General features: G+C 46.7%; 49 non-coding genes and 23 pseudogenes across 49 annotated transcripts; all 72 read left to right on the top strand.

Annotated features, from left to right (window-relative positions):
- The first annotated feature begins 52 nt into the window (after positions 1–52).
- Positions 53–161, top strand: LOC144412876 (5S ribosomal RNA; annotated as a pseudogene).
- Positions 162–242: 81 nt separating this feature from the next.
- LOC144412237 (5S ribosomal RNA) lies at positions 243–361 on the top strand (annotated as a pseudogene).
- An 81-nt stretch (positions 362–442) lies between these two features.
- LOC144413893 (5S ribosomal RNA) lies at positions 443–561 on the top strand. Its single transcript, XR_013469784.1, has one exon. It is a non-coding gene; the product is annotated as a 5S ribosomal RNA (ribosomal RNA).
- An 81-nt stretch (positions 562–642) lies between these two features.
- Positions 643–761, top strand: LOC144413892 (5S ribosomal RNA). Its single transcript, XR_013469783.1, has one exon. It is a non-coding gene; the product is annotated as a 5S ribosomal RNA (ribosomal RNA).
- An 81-nt stretch (positions 762–842) lies between these two features.
- On the top strand, positions 843–961 carry LOC144415050 (5S ribosomal RNA). Its single transcript, XR_013470942.1, has one exon. It is a non-coding gene; the product is annotated as a 5S ribosomal RNA (ribosomal RNA).
- Positions 962–1,042: 81 nt separating this feature from the next.
- Positions 1,043–1,161, top strand: LOC144416201 (5S ribosomal RNA). Its single transcript, XR_013472095.1, has one exon. It is a non-coding gene; the product is annotated as a 5S ribosomal RNA (ribosomal RNA).
- An 81-nt stretch (positions 1,162–1,242) lies between these two features.
- On the top strand, positions 1,243–1,360 carry LOC144412711 (5S ribosomal RNA; annotated as a pseudogene).
- Positions 1,361–1,441: 81 nt separating this feature from the next.
- Positions 1,442–1,560, top strand: LOC144416436 (5S ribosomal RNA). Its single transcript, XR_013472329.1, has one exon. It is a non-coding gene; the product is annotated as a 5S ribosomal RNA (ribosomal RNA).
- Positions 1,561–1,641: 81 nt separating this feature from the next.
- On the top strand, positions 1,642–1,760 carry LOC144417908 (5S ribosomal RNA; annotated as a pseudogene).
- An 81-nt stretch (positions 1,761–1,841) lies between these two features.
- On the top strand, positions 1,842–1,960 carry LOC144416843 (5S ribosomal RNA). The gene has a single exon (XR_013472736.1). It is a non-coding gene; the product is annotated as a 5S ribosomal RNA (ribosomal RNA).
- Positions 1,961–2,041: 81 nt separating this feature from the next.
- LOC144412607 (5S ribosomal RNA) lies at positions 2,042–2,150 on the top strand (annotated as a pseudogene).
- Positions 2,151–2,231: 81 nt separating this feature from the next.
- LOC144412086 (5S ribosomal RNA) lies at positions 2,232–2,350 on the top strand (annotated as a pseudogene).
- Positions 2,351–2,431: 81 nt separating this feature from the next.
- Positions 2,432–2,550, top strand: LOC144416731 (5S ribosomal RNA). The gene has a single exon (XR_013472624.1). It is a non-coding gene; the product is annotated as a 5S ribosomal RNA (ribosomal RNA).
- An 81-nt stretch (positions 2,551–2,631) lies between these two features.
- LOC144416107 (5S ribosomal RNA) lies at positions 2,632–2,750 on the top strand. The gene has a single exon (XR_013472001.1). It is a non-coding gene; the product is annotated as a 5S ribosomal RNA (ribosomal RNA).
- An 81-nt stretch (positions 2,751–2,831) lies between these two features.
- Positions 2,832–2,950, top strand: LOC144416100 (5S ribosomal RNA). The gene has a single exon (XR_013471994.1). It is a non-coding gene; the product is annotated as a 5S ribosomal RNA (ribosomal RNA).
- An 85-nt stretch (positions 2,951–3,035) lies between these two features.
- On the top strand, positions 3,036–3,154 carry LOC144415295 (5S ribosomal RNA). Its single transcript, XR_013471187.1, has one exon. It is a non-coding gene; the product is annotated as a 5S ribosomal RNA (ribosomal RNA).
- An 81-nt stretch (positions 3,155–3,235) lies between these two features.
- Positions 3,236–3,354, top strand: LOC144415631 (5S ribosomal RNA). The gene has a single exon (XR_013471523.1). It is a non-coding gene; the product is annotated as a 5S ribosomal RNA (ribosomal RNA).
- Positions 3,355–3,435: 81 nt separating this feature from the next.
- Positions 3,436–3,554, top strand: LOC144415087 (5S ribosomal RNA). The gene has a single exon (XR_013470979.1). It is a non-coding gene; the product is annotated as a 5S ribosomal RNA (ribosomal RNA).
- Positions 3,555–3,635: 81 nt separating this feature from the next.
- Positions 3,636–3,754, top strand: LOC144412526 (5S ribosomal RNA; annotated as a pseudogene).
- Positions 3,755–3,835: 81 nt separating this feature from the next.
- Positions 3,836–3,954, top strand: LOC144417198 (5S ribosomal RNA). Its single transcript, XR_013473091.1, has one exon. It is a non-coding gene; the product is annotated as a 5S ribosomal RNA (ribosomal RNA).
- An 85-nt stretch (positions 3,955–4,039) lies between these two features.
- On the top strand, positions 4,040–4,158 carry LOC144413891 (5S ribosomal RNA). Its single transcript, XR_013469782.1, has one exon. It is a non-coding gene; the product is annotated as a 5S ribosomal RNA (ribosomal RNA).
- An 81-nt stretch (positions 4,159–4,239) lies between these two features.
- On the top strand, positions 4,240–4,358 carry LOC144415049 (5S ribosomal RNA). The gene has a single exon (XR_013470941.1). It is a non-coding gene; the product is annotated as a 5S ribosomal RNA (ribosomal RNA).
- Positions 4,359–4,439: 81 nt separating this feature from the next.
- On the top strand, positions 4,440–4,558 carry LOC144416200 (5S ribosomal RNA). The gene has a single exon (XR_013472094.1). It is a non-coding gene; the product is annotated as a 5S ribosomal RNA (ribosomal RNA).
- An 81-nt stretch (positions 4,559–4,639) lies between these two features.
- LOC144412712 (5S ribosomal RNA) lies at positions 4,640–4,757 on the top strand (annotated as a pseudogene).
- An 81-nt stretch (positions 4,758–4,838) lies between these two features.
- LOC144416435 (5S ribosomal RNA) lies at positions 4,839–4,957 on the top strand. The gene has a single exon (XR_013472328.1). It is a non-coding gene; the product is annotated as a 5S ribosomal RNA (ribosomal RNA).
- Positions 4,958–5,038: 81 nt separating this feature from the next.
- On the top strand, positions 5,039–5,157 carry LOC144417907 (5S ribosomal RNA; annotated as a pseudogene).
- An 81-nt stretch (positions 5,158–5,238) lies between these two features.
- On the top strand, positions 5,239–5,357 carry LOC144416841 (5S ribosomal RNA). The gene has a single exon (XR_013472734.1). It is a non-coding gene; the product is annotated as a 5S ribosomal RNA (ribosomal RNA).
- Positions 5,358–5,438: 81 nt separating this feature from the next.
- LOC144412606 (5S ribosomal RNA) lies at positions 5,439–5,547 on the top strand (annotated as a pseudogene).
- Positions 5,548–5,628: 81 nt separating this feature from the next.
- LOC144412085 (5S ribosomal RNA) lies at positions 5,629–5,747 on the top strand (annotated as a pseudogene).
- Positions 5,748–5,828: 81 nt separating this feature from the next.
- Positions 5,829–5,947, top strand: LOC144416729 (5S ribosomal RNA). The gene has a single exon (XR_013472622.1). It is a non-coding gene; the product is annotated as a 5S ribosomal RNA (ribosomal RNA).
- An 81-nt stretch (positions 5,948–6,028) lies between these two features.
- Positions 6,029–6,147, top strand: LOC144416105 (5S ribosomal RNA). Its single transcript, XR_013471999.1, has one exon. It is a non-coding gene; the product is annotated as a 5S ribosomal RNA (ribosomal RNA).
- Positions 6,148–6,228: 81 nt separating this feature from the next.
- Positions 6,229–6,347, top strand: LOC144416099 (5S ribosomal RNA). Its single transcript, XR_013471993.1, has one exon. It is a non-coding gene; the product is annotated as a 5S ribosomal RNA (ribosomal RNA).
- Positions 6,348–6,432: 85 nt separating this feature from the next.
- LOC144415294 (5S ribosomal RNA) lies at positions 6,433–6,551 on the top strand. Its single transcript, XR_013471186.1, has one exon. It is a non-coding gene; the product is annotated as a 5S ribosomal RNA (ribosomal RNA).
- An 81-nt stretch (positions 6,552–6,632) lies between these two features.
- LOC144415630 (5S ribosomal RNA) lies at positions 6,633–6,751 on the top strand. The gene has a single exon (XR_013471522.1). It is a non-coding gene; the product is annotated as a 5S ribosomal RNA (ribosomal RNA).
- Positions 6,752–6,832: 81 nt separating this feature from the next.
- LOC144415086 (5S ribosomal RNA) lies at positions 6,833–6,951 on the top strand. Its single transcript, XR_013470978.1, has one exon. It is a non-coding gene; the product is annotated as a 5S ribosomal RNA (ribosomal RNA).
- An 81-nt stretch (positions 6,952–7,032) lies between these two features.
- On the top strand, positions 7,033–7,151 carry LOC144412525 (5S ribosomal RNA; annotated as a pseudogene).
- An 81-nt stretch (positions 7,152–7,232) lies between these two features.
- On the top strand, positions 7,233–7,351 carry LOC144417197 (5S ribosomal RNA). The gene has a single exon (XR_013473090.1). It is a non-coding gene; the product is annotated as a 5S ribosomal RNA (ribosomal RNA).
- An 85-nt stretch (positions 7,352–7,436) lies between these two features.
- LOC144413890 (5S ribosomal RNA) lies at positions 7,437–7,555 on the top strand. Its single transcript, XR_013469781.1, has one exon. It is a non-coding gene; the product is annotated as a 5S ribosomal RNA (ribosomal RNA).
- An 81-nt stretch (positions 7,556–7,636) lies between these two features.
- LOC144415047 (5S ribosomal RNA) lies at positions 7,637–7,755 on the top strand. Its single transcript, XR_013470939.1, has one exon. It is a non-coding gene; the product is annotated as a 5S ribosomal RNA (ribosomal RNA).
- Positions 7,756–7,836: 81 nt separating this feature from the next.
- On the top strand, positions 7,837–7,955 carry LOC144416199 (5S ribosomal RNA). Its single transcript, XR_013472093.1, has one exon. It is a non-coding gene; the product is annotated as a 5S ribosomal RNA (ribosomal RNA).
- An 81-nt stretch (positions 7,956–8,036) lies between these two features.
- On the top strand, positions 8,037–8,154 carry LOC144412256 (5S ribosomal RNA; annotated as a pseudogene).
- Positions 8,155–8,235: 81 nt separating this feature from the next.
- On the top strand, positions 8,236–8,354 carry LOC144416434 (5S ribosomal RNA). Its single transcript, XR_013472327.1, has one exon. It is a non-coding gene; the product is annotated as a 5S ribosomal RNA (ribosomal RNA).
- Positions 8,355–8,435: 81 nt separating this feature from the next.
- LOC144417906 (5S ribosomal RNA) lies at positions 8,436–8,554 on the top strand (annotated as a pseudogene).
- Positions 8,555–8,635: 81 nt separating this feature from the next.
- LOC144418350 (5S ribosomal RNA) lies at positions 8,636–8,754 on the top strand (annotated as a pseudogene).
- An 81-nt stretch (positions 8,755–8,835) lies between these two features.
- Positions 8,836–8,944, top strand: LOC144412605 (5S ribosomal RNA; annotated as a pseudogene).
- Positions 8,945–9,025: 81 nt separating this feature from the next.
- Positions 9,026–9,144, top strand: LOC144412084 (5S ribosomal RNA; annotated as a pseudogene).
- Positions 9,145–9,225: 81 nt separating this feature from the next.
- LOC144416860 (5S ribosomal RNA) lies at positions 9,226–9,344 on the top strand. The gene has a single exon (XR_013472753.1). It is a non-coding gene; the product is annotated as a 5S ribosomal RNA (ribosomal RNA).
- An 81-nt stretch (positions 9,345–9,425) lies between these two features.
- LOC144416104 (5S ribosomal RNA) lies at positions 9,426–9,544 on the top strand. Its single transcript, XR_013471998.1, has one exon. It is a non-coding gene; the product is annotated as a 5S ribosomal RNA (ribosomal RNA).
- Positions 9,545–9,625: 81 nt separating this feature from the next.
- On the top strand, positions 9,626–9,744 carry LOC144416098 (5S ribosomal RNA). Its single transcript, XR_013471992.1, has one exon. It is a non-coding gene; the product is annotated as a 5S ribosomal RNA (ribosomal RNA).
- An 85-nt stretch (positions 9,745–9,829) lies between these two features.
- Positions 9,830–9,948, top strand: LOC144415293 (5S ribosomal RNA). The gene has a single exon (XR_013471185.1). It is a non-coding gene; the product is annotated as a 5S ribosomal RNA (ribosomal RNA).
- Positions 9,949–10,029: 81 nt separating this feature from the next.
- On the top strand, positions 10,030–10,148 carry LOC144413889 (5S ribosomal RNA). The gene has a single exon (XR_013469780.1). It is a non-coding gene; the product is annotated as a 5S ribosomal RNA (ribosomal RNA).
- Positions 10,149–10,229: 81 nt separating this feature from the next.
- On the top strand, positions 10,230–10,348 carry LOC144415629 (5S ribosomal RNA). The gene has a single exon (XR_013471521.1). It is a non-coding gene; the product is annotated as a 5S ribosomal RNA (ribosomal RNA).
- An 81-nt stretch (positions 10,349–10,429) lies between these two features.
- Positions 10,430–10,548, top strand: LOC144415085 (5S ribosomal RNA). Its single transcript, XR_013470977.1, has one exon. It is a non-coding gene; the product is annotated as a 5S ribosomal RNA (ribosomal RNA).
- Positions 10,549–10,629: 81 nt separating this feature from the next.
- On the top strand, positions 10,630–10,748 carry LOC144412524 (5S ribosomal RNA; annotated as a pseudogene).
- Positions 10,749–10,829: 81 nt separating this feature from the next.
- Positions 10,830–10,948, top strand: LOC144417196 (5S ribosomal RNA). The gene has a single exon (XR_013473089.1). It is a non-coding gene; the product is annotated as a 5S ribosomal RNA (ribosomal RNA).
- An 85-nt stretch (positions 10,949–11,033) lies between these two features.
- On the top strand, positions 11,034–11,152 carry LOC144416510 (5S ribosomal RNA). Its single transcript, XR_013472403.1, has one exon. It is a non-coding gene; the product is annotated as a 5S ribosomal RNA (ribosomal RNA).
- Positions 11,153–11,233: 81 nt separating this feature from the next.
- On the top strand, positions 11,234–11,352 carry LOC144413888 (5S ribosomal RNA). The gene has a single exon (XR_013469779.1). It is a non-coding gene; the product is annotated as a 5S ribosomal RNA (ribosomal RNA).
- Positions 11,353–11,433: 81 nt separating this feature from the next.
- On the top strand, positions 11,434–11,552 carry LOC144417235 (5S ribosomal RNA). The gene has a single exon (XR_013473128.1). It is a non-coding gene; the product is annotated as a 5S ribosomal RNA (ribosomal RNA).
- An 81-nt stretch (positions 11,553–11,633) lies between these two features.
- Positions 11,634–11,752, top strand: LOC144413887 (5S ribosomal RNA). The gene has a single exon (XR_013469778.1). It is a non-coding gene; the product is annotated as a 5S ribosomal RNA (ribosomal RNA).
- Positions 11,753–11,833: 81 nt separating this feature from the next.
- LOC144413886 (5S ribosomal RNA) lies at positions 11,834–11,952 on the top strand. Its single transcript, XR_013469777.1, has one exon. It is a non-coding gene; the product is annotated as a 5S ribosomal RNA (ribosomal RNA).
- Positions 11,953–12,033: 81 nt separating this feature from the next.
- On the top strand, positions 12,034–12,151 carry LOC144412254 (5S ribosomal RNA; annotated as a pseudogene).
- An 81-nt stretch (positions 12,152–12,232) lies between these two features.
- On the top strand, positions 12,233–12,351 carry LOC144416433 (5S ribosomal RNA). Its single transcript, XR_013472326.1, has one exon. It is a non-coding gene; the product is annotated as a 5S ribosomal RNA (ribosomal RNA).
- An 81-nt stretch (positions 12,352–12,432) lies between these two features.
- LOC144417226 (5S ribosomal RNA) lies at positions 12,433–12,551 on the top strand. Its single transcript, XR_013473119.1, has one exon. It is a non-coding gene; the product is annotated as a 5S ribosomal RNA (ribosomal RNA).
- An 81-nt stretch (positions 12,552–12,632) lies between these two features.
- On the top strand, positions 12,633–12,751 carry LOC144417821 (5S ribosomal RNA; annotated as a pseudogene).
- An 81-nt stretch (positions 12,752–12,832) lies between these two features.
- On the top strand, positions 12,833–12,951 carry LOC144413885 (5S ribosomal RNA). The gene has a single exon (XR_013469776.1). It is a non-coding gene; the product is annotated as a 5S ribosomal RNA (ribosomal RNA).
- An 81-nt stretch (positions 12,952–13,032) lies between these two features.
- On the top strand, positions 13,033–13,151 carry LOC144416198 (5S ribosomal RNA). The gene has a single exon (XR_013472092.1). It is a non-coding gene; the product is annotated as a 5S ribosomal RNA (ribosomal RNA).
- Positions 13,152–13,232: 81 nt separating this feature from the next.
- On the top strand, positions 13,233–13,350 carry LOC144412253 (5S ribosomal RNA; annotated as a pseudogene).
- An 81-nt stretch (positions 13,351–13,431) lies between these two features.
- LOC144416432 (5S ribosomal RNA) lies at positions 13,432–13,550 on the top strand. Its single transcript, XR_013472325.1, has one exon. It is a non-coding gene; the product is annotated as a 5S ribosomal RNA (ribosomal RNA).
- An 81-nt stretch (positions 13,551–13,631) lies between these two features.
- LOC144414826 (5S ribosomal RNA) lies at positions 13,632–13,750 on the top strand. The gene has a single exon (XR_013470716.1). It is a non-coding gene; the product is annotated as a 5S ribosomal RNA (ribosomal RNA).
- An 81-nt stretch (positions 13,751–13,831) lies between these two features.
- Positions 13,832–13,940, top strand: LOC144412690 (5S ribosomal RNA; annotated as a pseudogene).
- Positions 13,941–14,021: 81 nt separating this feature from the next.
- Positions 14,022–14,140, top strand: LOC144412083 (5S ribosomal RNA; annotated as a pseudogene).
- An 81-nt stretch (positions 14,141–14,221) lies between these two features.
- LOC144413728 (5S ribosomal RNA) lies at positions 14,222–14,340 on the top strand. The gene has a single exon (XR_013469619.1). It is a non-coding gene; the product is annotated as a 5S ribosomal RNA (ribosomal RNA).
- Positions 14,341–14,354: the final 14 nt, after the last annotated feature.

Below are 14,354 nucleotides of genomic sequence, written 5' to 3'. Positions count from 1 at the left end.
TGTTTTCCAACAACTGCGAAATACAAATAGCCGAATAGACTACTACTTTATCGCCTACAACCATACCACGTTGAATGCACTCGATCTCGGAAGTTAAGCAATGTCGGTCTCGGTTAGTACTTGCATGGGTGACCGGCTGGGAATACCGAGTGTCGTAGGCTTTTTGTCGCCGTTTCATTCGATTTTGCTCTGTTTTCCAACAACTGCGAAATATAAATAGCCGAATAGACTACTACTTTATCGCCTACAACCATACCACGTTGAATGCACCCGTTATCGTTCGATCTCGGAAGTTAAGCAATGTCAGGCTCGGTTAGTACTTGCATGGGCGACCGGCTGGGAATACCCAGTGTCGTAGGCTTTTCGTCGCCGTTTCATTCGATTTTGCTCTGTTTTCCAACAACTGCGAAATACAAATAGCCGAATAGACTACTACTTTATCGCCTACAACCATACCACGTTGAATGCACCCGATCTCGTTCGATCTCGGAAGTTAAGCAATGTCGGGCTCGGTTAGTACTTGCATGGGTGACCGGCTGGGAATACCGAGTGTCGTAGGCTTTTCGTCGCCGTTTCATTCAATTTTGCTCTGTTTTCCAACAACTGCGAAATACAAATAGCCGAATAGACTACTACTTTATCGCCTACAACCATACCACGTTGAATGCACCCGATCTCGTTCGATCTCGGAAGTTAAGCAATGTCGGGCTCGGTTAGTACTTGCATGGGTGACCGGCTGGGAATACCGAGTGTCGTAGGCTTTTCGTCGCCGTTTCATTCGATTTTGCTCTGTTTTCCAACAACTGCGAAATACAAATAGCCGAATAGACTAGTACTTTAGCGCCTACAACCATTCCACGTTGAATGCACCCGATCTCGTTCGATCTCGGAAGTTAAGCAATGTCGGGCTCGGTTAGTACTTGCATGGGTGACCGGCTGGGAATACCGAGTGTCGTAGGCTTTTCGTCGCCGTTTCATTCGATTTTGCTCTGTTTTCCAACAACTGCGAAATACAAATAGCCGAATAGACTACTACTTTATCGCGTACAACCATACCACGTTGAATGCACCCGATCTCGTTTGATCTCGGAAGTTAAGCAATGTCGGGCTCGGTTAGTACTTGCATGGGTGACCGGCTGGGAATACCGAGTGTCGTAGGCTTTTCGTCGCCGTTTCGTTCGATTTTGCTCTGCTTTCCAACAACTGCGAAATACAAATAGCCGAATAGACTACTACTTTATCGCCTACAACCATACCACGTTGAATGCACCCGATCTCGTCGATCTCTGAAGTTAAGCAATGTCGGGTTCGGTTAGTACTTGCATGGGTGACCGGCTGGGAATACCGAGTGCCGTAAGCTTTTCGTCGTCGTTTCATTCGATTTTGCTGTGTTTTCTAACAACTGCGAAATACAAATAGCCGAATAGACTACTACTTCATCGCCTACAACCATACCACGTTGAATGCTCCCGATCTTGTTCGATCTCGGAAGTTAAGCAATGTCGGGCTTGGTTAGTACTTGCATGGGTGACCGGCTGGGAATACCGAGTGTCGTAGGCTTTTCGTCGCCGTTTCATTCGATTTTGCTCTGTTTTCTAACAACTGCGAAATACAAATAGCCGAATAGACTACTACTTTATCGCCTACAACCATACCACGTTGAATGCACCCGTTATCGTTCGATCTCGGAAGTTAAGCAATGTCGGGCTCGGTTAGTACTTGCATGGGTGACCGGCTGGGAATACCGAGTGTCGTAGGCTTTTCGTCGCCGTTTCATTCGATTTTGCTCTGTTTTCCAACAACTGCGAAATACAAATAGCCGAATAGACTACTACTCTATCGCCTACAACCATACCACGTTGAATGCACCCGATCTCGTTCGATCTCGGAAGTTAAGCAATGTCGGGCTCGGTTAGAACTTGCATGGGTGACCTGCTGGGAATACCGAGTGTCGTAGGCTTTTCGTCGCCGTTTCATTCGATTTTGCTCTGTTTTCCAACAACTGCGAAATACAAATAGCCGAATAGACTACTACTTTATCGCTTACAACCATACCACGTTGAATGCACTCGATCTCGGAAGTTAAGCAATGTCGGGCTCGGTTAGTACTTGCATGGGTGACCGGCTGGGAATACCGAGTGTCGTAGGCTTTTTGTCGCCGTTTCATTCGATTTTGCTCTGTTTTCCAACAACTGCGAAATACAAATAGCCGAATAGACTACTACTTTATCGCCTACAACCATACCACGTTGAATGCACCCGTTATCGTTCGATCTCGGAAGTTAAGCAATGTCAGGCTCGGTTAGTACTTGCATGGGTGACCGGCTGGGAATACCGAGTGTCGTAGGCTTTTCGTCGCCGTTTCATTCGATTTTGCTCTGTTTTCCAACAACTGCGAAATACAAATAGCCGAATAGACTACTACTTTATCGCCTACAACCATACCACGTTGAATGCACCCGATTTCGTTCGATCTCGGAAGTAAAGCAATGTCGGGCTCGGTTAGTACCTGCATGGGTGACCGGCTGGGAATACCGAGTGTCGTAGGCTTTTCGTCGCCGTTTCATTCGATTTTGCTCTGTTTTCCAACAACTGCGAAATACAAATAGCCGAATAGACTACTACTTTATCGCTTACAACCATACCACGTTGAATGCACCCGATCTCGTTCGATCTCGGAAGTTAAGCAATGTCGGGCTCGGTTAGTACTTGCATGGGTGACCGGCTTGGAATACCGAGTGTCGTAGGCTTTTCGTCGCCGTTTCATTCGATTTTGCTCTGTTTTCCAACAACTGCGAAATACAAATAGCCGAATAGACTACTACTTTATTGCCTACAACCATACCACGTTGAATGCACCCGATCTCGTTCGATCTCGGAAGTTAAGCAATGTCGGGCTCGGTTATTACTTGCATGGGTGACCGGCTGGGAATACCGAGTGTCGTAGGCTTTTTTTTCGTCGCCGTTCCATTCGTTTTTTCTCTGTTTTCTAACAACTGCAAAATACAAATAGCAGAACAAACTACTACTTTATCGACTACAACCATACCACGTTGAATGCACCCGATCTCGTTCGATCTCGGAAGTTAAGCAATGTCGGGCTCGGTTAGTACTTGCATGGGTGACCGGCTGGGAATACCGAGTGTCGTAGGCTTTTCGTCGCCGCTTCATTCGATTTTGCTCTGTTTACCAACAACTGCAAAATACAAATAGCCGAATAGACTACTACTTTATCGCCTACAACCATACCACGTTGAATGCACCCGATCTCGTTCGATCTCGGAAGTTAAGCAATGTCGGGCTCGGTTAGTACTTGCATGGGTGACCGGCTGAGAATACCGAGTATCGTAGGCTTTTCGTCGCCGTTTCATTCGATTTTGCTCTGTTTTCCAACAACTGCGAAATACAAATAGCCGAATAGACTACTACTTTATCGCCTACAACCATACCACGTTGAATGCACCCGATCTCGTTCGATCTCGGAAGTTAAGCAATGTCGGGCTCGGTTAGTACTTGCATGGGTGACCGGCTGGGAATACCGAGTATCGTAGGCTTTTCGTCGCCGTTTCATTCGATTTTGCTCTGTTTTCCAACAACTGCGAAATACAAATAGCCGAATACACTACTACTTTATCGCCTACAACCATACTACGTTGAATGCACCCGTTATCGTTCGATCTCGGAAGTTAAGCAATGTCGGGCTCGGTTAGTACTTGCATGGGTGACCGGCTGGGAATACCGAATGTCGTAGGCTTTTCGTCGCCGTTTCATTCGATTTTGCTCTGTTTTCCAACAACTGCGAAATACAAATAGCCGAATAGACTACTACTTTATTGCCTACAACCATACCACGGTGAATGCACCCGATCTCGTTCGATCTCGGAAGTTAAGCAATGTCGGGCTCGGTTAGTACTTGCGTGGGTGACCGGCTGGGAATACCGAGTGTCGTAAGCTTTTTTTTCGTCGCCGTTCCATTCGTTTTTTCTCTGTTTTCTAACAAATGCAAAATAAAAATAGCCGAATAGACTACTACTTTATCGCCTACAACCATACCACGTTGAATGCACCCGATCTCGTTCGATCTCGGAAGTTAAGCAATGTCGGGCTCGGTTAGTACTTGCATGGGTGACCGGCTGGGAATACCGAGTGTCGTAGGCTTTTCGTCGCCGTTTCATTCGATTTTGCTCTGTTTTCCAACAACTGCGAAATACAAATAGCCGAATAGACTAGTACTTTAGCGCCTACAACCATTCCACGTTGAATGCACCCGATCTCGTTCGATCTCGGAAGTTAAGCAATGTCGGGCTCGGTTAGTACTTGCATGGGTGACCGGCTGGGAATACCGAGTGTCGTAGGCTTTTCGTCGCCGTTTCATTCGATTTTGCTCTGTTTTCCAACAACTGCGAAATACAAATAGCCGAATAGACTACTACTTTATCGCGTACAACCATACCACGTTGAATGCACCCGATCTCGTTTGATCTCGGAAGTTAAGCAATGTCGGGCTCGGTTAGTACTTGCATGGGTGACCGGCTGGGAATACCGAGTGTCGTAGGCTTTTCGTCGCCGTTTCGTTCGATTTTGCTCTGCTTTCCAACAACTGCGAAATACAAATAGCCGAATAGACTACTACTTTATCGCCTACAACCATACCACGTTGAATGCACCCGATCTCGTCGATCTCTGAAGTTAAGCAATGTCGGGTTCGGTTAGTACTTGCATGGGTGACCGGCTGGGAATACCGAGTGCCGTAAGCTTTTCGTCGTCGTTTCATTCGATTTTGCTGTGTTTTCTAACAACTGCGAAATACAAATAGCCGAATAGACTACTACTTCATCGCCTACAACCATACCACGTTGAATGCTCCCGATCTTGTTCGATCTCGGAAGTTAAGCAATGTCGGGCTTGGTTAGTACTTGCATGGGTGACCGGCTGGGAATACCGAGTGTCGTAGGCTTTTCGTCGCCGTTTCATTCGATTTTGCTCTGTTTTCTAACAACTGCGAAATACAAATAGCCGAATAGACTACTACTTTATCGCCTACAACCATACCACGTTGAATGCACCCGTTATCGTTCGATCTCGGAAGTTAAGCAATGTCGGGCTCGGTTAGTACTTGCATGGGTGACCGGCTGGGAATACCGAGTGTCGTAGGCTTTTCGTCGCCGTTTCATTCGATTTTGCTCTGTTTTCCAACAACTGCGAAATACAAATAGCCGAATAGACTACTACTCTATCGCCTACAACCATACCACGTTGAATGCACCCGATCTCGTTCGATCTCGGAAGTTAAGCAATGTCGGGCTCGGTTAGAACTTGCATGGGTGACCTGCTGGGAATACCGAGTGTCGTAGGCTTTTCGTCGCCGTTTCATTCGATTTTGCTCTGTTTTCCAACAACTGCGAAATACAAATAGCCGAATAGACTACTACTTTATCGCTTACAACCATACCACGTTGAATGCACTCGATCTCGGAAGTTAAGCAATGTCGGGCTCGGTTAGTACTTGCATGGGTGACCGGCTGGGAATACCGAGTGTCGTAGGCTTTTTGTCGCCGTTTCATTCGATTTTGCTCTGTTTTCCAACAACTGCGAAATACAAATAGCCGAATAGACTACTACTTTATCGCCTACAACCATACCACGTTGAATGCACCCGTTATCGTTCGATCTCGGAAGTTAAGCAATGTCAGGCTCGGTTAGTACTTGCATGGGTGACCGGCTGGGAATACCGAGTGTCGTAGGCTTTTCGTCGCCGTTTCATTCGATTTTGCTCTGTTTTCCAACAACTGCGAAATACAAATAGCCGAATAGACTACTACTTTATCGCCTACAACCATACCACGTTGAATGCACCCGATTTCGTTCGATCTCGGAAGTAAAGCAATGTCGGGCTCGGTTAGTACCTGCATGGGTGACCGGCTGGGAATACCGAGTGTCGTAGGCTTTTCGTCGCCGTTTCATTCGATTTTGCTCTGTTTTCCAACAACTGCGAAATACAAATAGCCGAATAGACTACTACTTTATCGCTTACAACCATACCACGTTGAATGCACCCGATCTCGTTCGATCTCGGAAGTTAAGCAATGTCGGGCTCGGTTAGTACTTGCATGGGTGACCGGCTTGGAATACCGAGTGTCGTAGGCTTTTCGTCGCCGTTTCATTCGATTTTGCTCTGTTTTCCAACAACTGCGAAATACAAATAGCCGAATAGACTACTACTTTATTGCCTACAACCATACCACGTTGAATGCACCCGATCTCGTTCGATCTCGGAAGTTAAGCAATGTCGGGCTCGGTTATTACTTGCATGGGTGACCGGCTGGGAATACCGAGTGTCGTAGGCTTTTTTTTCGTCGCCGTTCCATTCGTTTTTTCTCTGTTTTCTAACAACTGCAAAATACAAATAGCAGAACAAACTACTACTTTATCGACTACAACCATACCACGTTGAATGCACCCGATCTCGTTCGATCTCGGAAGTTAAGCAATGTCGGGCTCGGTTAGTACTTGCATGGGTGACCGGCTGGGAATACCGAGTGTCGTAGGCTTTTCGTCGCCGCTTCATTCGATTTTGCTCTGTTTACCAACAACTGCAAAATACAAATAGCCGAATAGACTACTACTTTATCGCCTACAACCATACCACGTTGAATGCACCCGATCTCGTTCGATCTCGGAAGTTAAGCAATGTCGGGCTCGGTTAGTACTTGCATGGGTGACCGGCTGAGAATACCGAGTATCGTAGGCTTTTCGTCGCCGTTTCATTCGATTTTGCTCTGTTTTCCAACAACTGCGAAATACAAATAGCCGAATAGACTACTACTTTATCGCCTACAACCATACCACGTTGAATGCACCCGATCTCGTTCGATCTCGGAAGTTAAGCAATGTCGGGCTCGGTTAGTACTTGCATGGGTGACCGGCTGGGAATACCGAGTATCGTAGGCTTTTCGTCGCCGTTTCATTCGATTTTGCTCTGTTTTCCAACAACTGCGAAATACAAATAGCCGAATACACTACTACTTTATCGCCTACAACCATACTACGTTGAATGCACCCGTTATCGTTCGATCTCGGAAGTTAAGCAATGTCGGGCTCGGTTAGTACTTGCATGGGTGACCGGCTGGGAATACCGAATGTCGTAGGCTTTTCGTCGCCGTTTCATTCGATTTTGCTCTGTTTTCCAACAACTGCGAAATACAAATAGCCGAATAGACTACTACTTTATTGCCTACAACCATACCACGGTGAATGCACCCGATCTCGTTCGATCTCGGAAGTTAAGCAATGTCGGGCTCGGTTAGTACTTGCGTGGGTGACCGGCTGGGAATACCGAGTGTCGTAAGCTTTTTTTTCGTCGCCGTTCCATTCGTTTTTTCTCTGTTTTCTAACAAATGCAAAATAAAAATAGCCGAATAGACTACTACTTTATCGCCTACAACCATACCACGTTGAATGCACCCGATCTCGTTCGATCTCGGAAGTTAAGCAATGTCGGGCTCGGTTAGTACTTGCATGGGTGACCGGCTGGGAATACCGAGTGTCGTAGGCTTTTCGTCGCCGTTTCATTCGATTTTGCTCTGTTTTCCAACAACTGCGAAATACAAATAGCCGAATAGACTAGTACTTTAGCGCCTACAACCATTCCACGTTGAATGCACCCGATCTCGTTCGATCTCGGAAGTTAAGCAATGTCGGGCTCGGTTAGTACTTGCATGGGTGACCGGCTGGGAATACCGAGTGTCGTAGGCTTTTCGTCGCCGTTTCATTCGATTTTGCTCTGTTTTCCAACAACTGCGAAATACAAATAGCCGAATAGACTACTACTTTATCGCGTACAACCATACCACGTTGAATGCACCCGATCTCGTTTGATCTCGGAAGTTAAGCAATGTCGGGCTCGGTTAGTACTTGCATGGGTGACCGGCTGGGAATACCGAGTGTCGTAGGCTTTTCGTCGCCGTTTCGTTCGATTTTGCTCTGCTTTCCAACAACTGCGAAATACAAATAGCCGAATAGACTACTACTTTATCGCCTACAACCATACCACGTTGAATGCACCCGATCTCGTCGATCTCTGAAGTTAAGCAATGTCGGGTTCGGTTAGTACTTGCATGGGTGACCGGCTGGGAATACCGAGTGTCGTAAGCTTTTCGTCGTCGTTTCATTCGATTTTGCTGTGTTTTCTAACAACTGCGAAATACAAATAGCCGAATAGACTACTACTTCATCGCCTACAACCATACCACGTTGAATGCTCCCGATCTTGTTCGATCTCGGAAGTTAAGCAATGTCGGGCTTGGTTAGTACTTGCATGGGTGACCGGCTGGGAATACCGAGTGTCGTAGGCTTTTCGTCGCCGTTTCATTCGATTTTGCTCTGTTTTCTAACAACTGCGAAATACAAATAGCCGAATAGACTACTACTTTATCGCCTACAACCATACCACGTTGAATGCACCCGTTATCGTTCGATCTCGGAAGTTAAGCAATGTCGGGCTCGGTTAGTACTTGCATGGGTGACCGGCTGGGAATACCGAGTGTCGTAGGCTTTTCGTCGCCGTTTCATTCGATTTTGCTCTGTTTTCCAACAACTGCGAAATACAAATAGCCGAATAGACTACTACTCTATCGCCTACAACCATACCACGTTGAATGCACCCGATCTCGTTCCATCTCGGAAGTTAAGCAATGTCGGGCTCGGTTAGAACTTGCATGGGTGACCTGCTGGGAATACCGAGTGTCGTAGGCTTTTCGTCGCCGTTTCATTCGATTTTGCTCTGTTTTCCAACAACTGCGAAATACAAATAGCCGAATAGACTAATACTTTATCGCTTACAACCATACCACGTTGAATGCACTCGATCTCGGAAGTTAAGCAATGTCGGGCTCGGTTAGTACTTGCATGGGTGACCGGCTGGGAATACCGAGTGTCGTAGGCTTTTTGTCGCCGTTTCATTCGATTTTGCTCTGTTTTCCAACAACTGCGAAATACAAATAGCCGAATAGACTACTACTTTATCGCCTACAACCATACCACGTTGAATGCACCCGTTATCGTTCGATCTCGGAAGTTAAGCAATGTCAGGCTCGGTTAGTACTTGCATGGGTGACCGGCTGGGAATACCGAGTGTCGTAGGCTTTTCGTCGCCGTTTCATTCGATTTTGCTCTGTTTTCCAACAACTGCGAAATACAAATAGCCGAATAGACTACTACTTTATCGCCTACAACCATACCACGTTGAATGCACCCGGTTTCGTTCGATCTCGGAAGTTAAGCAATGTCGGGCTCGGTTAGTACCTGCATGGGTGACCGGCTGGGAATACCGAGTGTCGTAGGCTTTTCGTCGCCGTTTCATTCGATTTTGCTCTGTTTTCCAACAACTGCGAAATACAAATAGCCGAATAGACTACTACTTTATCGCTTACAACCATACCACGTTGAATGCACCCGATCTCGTTCGATCTCGGAAGTTAAGCAATGTCGGGCTCGGTTAGTACTTGCATGGGTGACCGGCTTGGAATACCGAGTGTCGTAGGCTTTTCGTCGCCGTTTCATTCGATTTTGCTCTGTTTTCCAACAACTGCGAAATACAAATAGCCGAATAGACTACTACTTTATTGCCTACAACCATACCACGTTGAATGCACCCGATCTCGTTCGATCTCGGAAGTTAAGCAATGTCGGGCTCGGTTATTACTTGCATGGGTGACCGGCTGGGAATACCGAGTGTCGTAGGCTTTTTTTTCGTCGCCGTTCCATTCGTTTTTTCTCTGTTTTCTAACAACTGCAAAATACAAATAGCAGAACAAACTACTACTTTATCGACTACAACCATACCACGTTGAATGCACCCGATCTCGTTCGATCTCGGAAGTTAAGCAATGTCGGGCTCGGTTAGTACTTGCATGGGTGACCGGCTGGGAATACCGAGTGTCGTAGGCTTTTCGTCGCCGCTTCATTCGATTTTGCTCTGTTTACCAACAACTGCAAAATACAAATAGCCGAATAGACTACTACTTTATCGCCTACAACCATACCACGTTGAATGCACCCGATCTCGTTCGATCTCGGAAGTTAAGCAATGTCGGGCTCGGTTAGTACTTGCATGGGTGACCGGCTGGGAATACCGAGTGTCGTAGGCTTTTCGTCGCCGTTTCATTCGATTTTGCTCTGTTTTCCAACAACTGCGAAATACAAATAGCCGAATAGACTACTACTTTATCGCCTACAACCATACCACGTTGAATGCACCCGATCTCGTTCGATCTCGGAAGTTAAGCAATGTCGGGCTCGGTTAGTACTTGCATGGGTGACCGGCTGAGAATACCGAGTATCGTAGGCTTTTCGTCGCCGTTTCATTCGATTTTGCTCTGTTTTCCAACAACTGCGAAATACAAATAGCCGAATAGACTACTACTTTATCGCCTACAACCATACCACGTTGAATGCACCCGATCTCGTTCGATCTCGGAAGTTAAGCAATGTCGGGCTCGGTTAGTACTTGCATGGGTGACCGGCTGGGAATACCGAGTATCGTAGGCTTTTCGTCGCCGTTTCATTCGATTTTGCTCTGTTTTCCAACAACTGCGAAATACAAATAGCCGAATACACTACTACTTTATCGCCTACAACCATACTACGTTGAATGCACCCGTTATCGTTCGATCTCGGAAGTTAAGCAATGTCGGGCTCGGTTAGTACTTGCATGGGTGACCGGCTGGGAATACCGAATGTCGTAGGCTTTTCGTCGCCGTTTCATTCGATTTTGCTCTGTTTTCCAACAACTGCGAAATACAAATAGCCGAATAGACTACTACTTTATTGCCTACAACCATACCACGGTGAATGCACCCGATCTCGTTCGATCTCGGAAGTTAAGCAATGTCGGGCTCGGTTAGTACTTGCGTGGGTGACCGGCTGGGAATACCGAGTGTCGTAAGCTTTTTTTTCGTCGCCGTTCCATTCGTTTTTTCTCTGTTTTCTAACAAATGCAAAATAAAAATAGCAGAACAGACTACTACTTTATCGACTACAACAATACCACGTTGAATGCACCCGATCTCGTTCGATCTCGGAAGTTAAGCAATGTCGGGCTCGGTTAGTACTTGCATGGGTGACCGGCTGGGAATACCGAGTGTCGTAGGCTTTTCGTCGCCGCTTCATTCGATTTTGCTCTGTTTTCCAACAACTGCAAAATACAAATAGCCGAATAGACTACTACTTTCTCGCCTACAACCATACCACGTTGAATGCACCCGATCTCGTTCGATCTCGGAAGTTAAGCAATGTCGGGCTCGGTTAGTACTTGCATGGGTGACCGGCTGGGAATACCGAGTGTCGTAGGCTTTTCGTCGCCGTTTCATTCGATTTTGCTCTGTTTTCCAACAACTGCGAAATACAAATAGCCGAATAGACTACTACGTTATCGCCTACAACCATACCACGTTGAATGCACCCGATCTCGTTCGATCTCGGAAGTTAAGCAATGTCGGGCTCGGTTATTACTTGCATGGGTGACCGGCTGGGAATACCGAGTGGCGTAGGCTTTTCGTCGCCGCTTCATTCGATTTTGCTCTGTTTTCCAACAACTGCGAAATACAAATAGCCGAATAGACTACTACTTTATCGCCTACAACCATACCACGTTGAATGCACCCGATCTCGTTCGATCTCGGAAGTTAAGCAATGTCGGGCTCGGTTAGTACTTGCATGGGTGACCGGCTGGGAATACCGAGTGTCGTAGGCTTTTCGTCGCCGTTTCATTCGATTTTGCTCTGTTTTTCAACAACTGCGAAATACAAATAGCCGAATAGACTACTACTTTATCGCCTACAACCATACCACGTTGAATGCACCCGATCTCGTTCGATCTCGGAAGTTAAGCAATGTCGGGCTCGGTTAGTACTTGCATGGGTGACCGGCTGGGAATACCGAGTGTCGTAGGCTTTTCGTCGCCGTTTCGTTCGATTTTGCTCTGCTTTCCAACAACTGCGAAATACAAATAGCCGAATAGACTACTACTTTATCGCCTACAACCATACCACGTTGAATGCACCCGATCTCGTCGATCTCTGAAGTTAAGCAATGTCGGGTTCGGTTAGTACTTGCATGGGTGACCGGCTGGGAATACCGAGTGTCGTAAGCTTTTCGTCGTCGTTTCATTCGATTTTGCTGTGTTTTCTAACAACTGCGAAATACAAATAGCCGAATAGACTACTACTTCATCGCCTACAACCATACCACGTTGAATGCTCCCGATCTTGTTCGATCTCGGAAGTTAAGCAATGTCGGGCTTGGTTAGTACTTGCATGGGTGACCGGCTGGGAATACCGAGTGTCGTAGGCTTTTCGTCGCCGTTTCGTTCGATTTTGCTCTGTTTTCCAACAACTGCGAAATACAAATAGCCGAATAGACTACTACTTTATCGCCTACAACCATACCACGTTGAATGCACCCGATCTCGTTCGATCTCGGAAGTTAAGCAATGTCGGGCTCGGTTAGTACTTGCATGAGTGACCGGCTGGGAATACCGAGTATCGTAGGCTTTTCGTCGCCGTTTCATTCGATGATGCTCTGTTTTCCAACAACTGCGAAATACAAATAGCCGAATAGACTACTACTTTATCGCCTACAAACATACCACGTTGAATGCACCCGATCTCGTTCGATCTCGGAAGTTAAGCAATGTCGGGCTCGGTTAGTACTTGCATGGGTGACAGGCTGGGAATACCGAGTGTCGTAGGCTTTTTGTCGCCGTTTCATTCGATTTTGCTCTGTTTTCCAACAACTGCGAAATACAAATAGCCGAATAGACTACTACTTTATCGCCTACAACCATACCACGTTGAATGCACCCGATCTCGTTCGATCTCGGAAGTTAAGCAATGTCGGGCTCGGTTAGTACTTGCATGGGTGACCGGCTGGGAATACCGAGTGTCGTAGGCTTTTCGTCGCCGTTTCATTCGATTTTGCTCTGTTTTCCAACAACTGCGAAATACAAATAGCCGAATAGACTACTACTTTATCGCGTACAACCATACCACGTTGAATGCACCCGATCTCGTTTGATCTCGGAAGTTAAGCAATGTCGGGCTCGGTTAGTACTTGCATGGGTGACCGGCTGGGAATACCGAGTGTCGTAGGCTTTTCGTCGCCGTTTCGTTCGATTTTGCTCTGCTTTCCAACAACTGCGAAATACAAATAGCCGAATAGACTACTACTTTATCGCCTACAACCATACCACGTTGAATGCACCCGATCTCGTCGATCTCTGAAGTTAAGCAATGTCGGGTTCGGTTAGTACTTGCATGGGTGACCGGCTGGGAATACCGAGTGTCGTAAGCTTTTCGTCGTCGTTTCATTCGATTTTGCTGTGTTTTCTAACAACTGCGAAATACAAATAGCCGAATAGACTACTACTTCATCGCCTACAACCATACCACGTTGAATGCTCCCGATCTTGTTCGATCTCGGAAGTTAAGCAATGTCGGGCTTGGTTAGTACTTGCATGGGTGACCGGCTGGGAATACCGAGTGTCGTAGGCTTTTCGTCGCCGTTTCGTTCGATTTTGCTCTGTTTTCCAACAACTGCGAAATACAAATAGCCGAATAGACTACTACTTTATCGCCTACAACCATACCACGTTGAATGCACCCGATCTCGTTCGATCTCGGAAGTTAAGCAATGTCGGGCTCGGTTAGTACTTGCATGGGTGACCTGCTGGGAATACCGAGTGTCGTAGGCTTTTCGTCGCCGTTTCATTCGATTTTGCTCTGTTTTTCAACAACTGCAAAATACAAATAGCCGAATAGACTACTACTTTATCGCCTACAACCATACCACGTTGAATGCACTCGATCTCGGAAGTTAAGCAATGTCGGACTCGGTTAGTACTTGCATGGGTGACCGGCTGGGAATACCGAGTGTCGTAGGCTTTTTGTCGCCGTTTCATTCGATTTTGCTCTGTTTTCCAACAACTGCGAAATACAAATACCCGAATAGACTACTACTTTATCGCCTACAACCATACCACGTTGAATGCACCCGTTATCGTTCGATCTCGGAAGTTAAGCAATGTCAGGCTCGGTTAGTACTTGCATGGGTGACCGGCTGGGAATACCGAGTGTCGTAGGCTTTTCGTCGCCGTTTCATTCGATTTTGCTCTGTTTTCCAACAACTGCGAAATACAAATAGCCGAATAGACTACTACTTTATCGCCTACAACCATACCACGTTGAATGCACCCGATCTCGTTCGAACTCGGAAGTTAAGCAATGTCGGGCTCGGTTAGTACTTGCATGGGTGACCGGCTGGGAATACCGAGTGTCGTAGGCTTTTCGTCGCCGTTT

The sequence above is a fragment of the Styela clava genome, chromosome 15 (genome assembly GCF_964204865.1).
Source record: "Styela clava chromosome 15, kaStyClav1.hap1.2, whole genome shotgun sequence".
NCBI lineage: Eukaryota > Metazoa > Chordata > Ascidiacea > Stolidobranchia > Styelidae > Styela > Styela clava.
The sequence above is the reverse complement of the archived record's forward strand: the minus strand, read 5'-3'. Positions and strand labels throughout refer to the sequence as shown.